This window comes from Arachis hypogaea, chromosome 11 (genome assembly GCF_003086295.3).
Source record: "Arachis hypogaea cultivar Tifrunner chromosome 11, arahy.Tifrunner.gnm2.J5K5, whole genome shotgun sequence".
Taxonomy (NCBI): Eukaryota; Viridiplantae; Streptophyta; class Magnoliopsida; order Fabales; family Fabaceae; genus Arachis; species Arachis hypogaea.
The window spans coordinates 78,232,042-78,236,363 of NC_092046.1; positions in this window are offsets into that span (position 1 = coordinate 78,232,042).

Sequence of the window (4,322 nt, forward strand, 5' to 3'; positions counted from 1 at the left end):
TGTAGCATTGTCCAATGAATAAAAAAATAAAAATAAACTCCAGTAATATCTAGTAAATAGTAGATCTATAAATTTATTATTTTTTTAATTTTTAAACTAAAAATAATTTTTTTTCTAGTAGTAAAAATTAAAAATTCCAATAATATCCAAAAAATTGAAAATTTAATATTTTTAAATTATTTTATTCTTAATTTTTGAACAAGTGCAGCAAAAAAAAGTCAACTGTCCAAGTGTAGTATTATCCGGTGAATAAAAAAATAAAAAAATATTTTTAAAAAAATAACATATATTAAATAATTAAATTTTTTATTTTTAAATTTTAAATTATAAGAATAAATTTTTTTATATAAATTAGAAAAATAAAATAATGTCCAGCAATATTTAGTAAACAACAAATCTGTAAATTTGTTTTTTTTATTTTAAACAAAAAATTAATTTTTTCTAATAGTAGAAAAATAAAAATTCGAAAAATATCTAAAAAATTAAAAAATGTAAAAGTTTTAAATTTTTAAATTTTTAAAATTAATTTATTATTAATTTGTGAACAAGTGCAGCAAATAAAAGTCAAGTATTTGGGTATAGCATTATTCGGTGAATAAAAAATTAAAAAAATATCTTTAGAAAAATTTAAAATTTTAAAAAACTAAATTTTTTTATTTTTGAGTTTTTAAATTATATGGTTAAATTTTTTATTTAAATTATAAAAATAAAATAATGTCTAGCAATATCTAGTAAAAAATAGATTTGTAAATTTATTATTTTTTTTATTTTTAAACTAAAAAAATAATTTTTTTCCAATAGTAGAAAAATAAAATATCCAACAATATCCAAAATATAAAAAAATTAAAAAATTTTAAATTTTTAAAATTAATTTATTCTGAATTTGTGAAAAGTGCAGCAAAAAAAGTCAATTGTCCGGGTGTAGCATTATCCGGTGAATAAAAAAATAAAAAAATACTTTTAGAAAAATTAAAAATTTCAAAAAAATAAATTTTCTATTTTTGGATATTTAAATTAGAAGATTAAATATTATCATTTAAATTAGAAAAATAAAATAAAGTCCAGTTATATCTAGTAAACAACAGATCTGTAAATTTGTTATTATTTTTTAATTTAAAAACTAAAAAAATAAATTTTTTATAATAGTAGAAAAATAAAAAATTCTAACAATATCCAAAAAATAAAAAAATAAAAAAATTTTTAAATTTTTAAAATTAATTTATTTTTTATTTGTAAACAAGTGCAGCAAAAAAAAGTCAGCTGTAGGGTGTAGCATTATCCAATGAATAAAAAAATAAAAAAATATTTTCAAAAAATTAAAAATTTCAAAAAACTAAATTTTTTATTTTTGAATTTTTAAATTTTATGATTAAATTTTTTATTTAAAGTAAAAATAAAATAACTCCAGTAATATCTAGTAAAGAGCAGATCTATAAATTTATTATTCTTTTTAATTTTTTAACAAAAAATAATTTTTTTTCTAGTAGTACAAAATAAAAATTCCAATAATATCCAAAAAAATTGAAAATTTAATATTTTAAAATTATTTTATTCTTAATTTTTGAACAAGTGCAGCAAAAAAAAGTCAACTGTCCGAGTGTAGTATTATCCGGTGAATAAAAAATAAAAAAATATTTTTTAAAAAAATAACATATATTAAATAATTAAATTTTTTATTTTTAAATTTTAAATTATAAGATTAATTTTTTTATATAAATTTGAAAAATAAAATAATGTCCAGCAATATTTAGTAAACAACAAATTTGTAAATTTGTTTTTTTTTTATTTTAAACAAAAAAATAATTTTTTTCTAATAGTAGAAAAATAAAAATTCCAAAAATATCTAAAAAATTAAAAAATGTAAAAGTTTTAAATTTTTAAAATTAATTTATTATTAATTTGTGAACAAGTGCAGCAAAAAAAAAGTCAAATATCTGGGTATAACATTATTCGGTGAATAAAAAATTAAAAATATCTTTAGAAAAATTTAAAATTTTAAAAAACTAAATTTTTTATTTTTGAGTTTTTAAATTAAATGGTTAAATTTTTTATTTAAATTAGAAAAATAAAATAATGTCTAGCAATATCTAGTAAAAAATAGATTTGTAAATTTATTATTTTTTTTATTTTTAAACTAAAAAAATAATTTTTTTCCAATAGTAGAAAAATAAAATATCCAACAATATCCAAAATATAAAAAAATAAAAAAATTTAAATTTTTAAAATTAATTTATTCTGAATTTGTGAAAAGTGTAGAAAAAAAGTCAATTGTCCAGGTGTAGCATTATCGGGTGAATAAAAAAATAAAAAAATACTTTTAGAAAAATAAAAAATTTCAAAAAAATAAATTTTCTATTTTTGGATTTTTAAATTATAAGATTAATTTTTTTTATTTAAATTAGAAAAATAAAATAAACTCCAGTTATATCTAGTAAACAACAGATCTATAAATTTGTTATTATTTTTTATCTTTTAAATCAAAAAATAATTTTTTTATAAAAGTAGAATAAGAAAAAATTCCAACAATATCTAAAAAATAAAAAATTGAAAATTTTTCAAATTAATTTACTCGACAGTCTGGATGTAGCATTATTCGGGGAATAAAAATTAAAAAATATTTTTAAAAAATTAAAAATTTTAAAAAACTAAATTTCTTATTTTTGAATTTTCAAATTATAAGATTAAATTTTTTATCTAAATTAAAAAATAAAATAAACTCCAACAATATCTAGTAAACAACAAATCAGTAAATTTATTATTTTTTTAATTTAAAAACTAAAAAATACATTTTTTATAATAGTATAAAAATAAAAAATTCTAACAATATCAAAAAAAAATTTTAAATTTTTAAAATTAATTTATTTTTAATTTGTAAACAAGTGCAGCAAAAAAAGTCAACTGTAGGGTGTAGCATTATCCAATGAATAAAAAAATAAAAAAATATTTTCAAAAAAATTAAAAATTTCAAAAAACTAAATTTTTTATTTTTGAATTTTTAAATTTTATGATTAAATTTTTTATTTAAACTAAAAAATAAAATAAACTCCAGTAATATCTAGTAAACAACAAATCTATAAATTTATTATTTTTTTAATTTTTAACTAAAAATAATTTTTTTTCTAGTAGTAAAAATTAAAAATTCCAATAATATCCAAAAAAATTGAAAATTTAATATTTTTAAATTATTTTATTCTTAATTTTTGAACAAGTGCAGCAAAAAAAGTCAACTGTCCGAATGTAGTATTATCCGGTGAATAAAAAAATAAAAAAATATTTTTTAAAAAAATAACATATATTAAATAATTAAATTTTTTATTTTTAAATTTTAAATTATAAGATTAAATTTTTTTATATAAATTAGAAAAATAAATATAATAACCAGCAATATTTAGTAAACAACAAATCTGTAAATTTGTTTTTTTTTTATTTTAAACAAAAAAATAATTTTTTTCTAATAGTAGAAAAATAAAAATTCCAAAAATATCTAAAAAATTAAAAAATGTAAAAGTTTTAAATTTTTAAAATTAATTTATTATTAATTTGTGAACAAGTGCAGCAAAAAAAAAGTCAAATATCTGGGTATAACATTATTCGGTGAATAAAAAATTAAAAATATCTTTAGAAAAATTTAAAATTTTAAAAAACTAAATTTTTTATTTTTGAGTTTTTAAATTAAATGGTTAAATTTTTTATTTAAATTAGAAAAATAAAATAATGTCTAGCAATATCTAGTAAAAAATAGATTTGTAAATTTATTATTTTTTTTATTTTTAAACTAAAAAAATAATTTTTTTCCAATAGTAGAAAAATAAAATATCCAACAATATCCAAAATATAAAAAAATAAAAAAATTTTAAATTTTTAAAATTAATTTATTCTGAATTTGTGAAAAGTGTAGAAAAAAAGTCAATTGTCCAGGTGTAGCATTATCGGGTGAATAAAAAAATAAAAAAATACTTTTAGAAAAATAAAAAATTTCAAAAAAATAAATTTTCTATTTTTGGATTTTTAAATTATAAGATTAATTTTTTTATTTAAATTAGAAAAATAAAATAAACTCCAGTTATATCTAGTAAACAACAGATCTATAAATTTGTTATTATTTTTTATCTTTTAAATCAAAAAATAATTTTTTTTATAAAAGTAGAATAAGAAAAAATTCCAACAATATCTAAAAAATAAAAAATTGAAAATTTTTCAAATTAATTTACTCGACAGTCTGGATGTAGCATTATTCGGGGAATAAAAATTAAAAAATATTTTTAAAAAATTAAAAATTTTAAAAAACTAAATTTCTTATTTTTGAATTTTCAAATTATAAG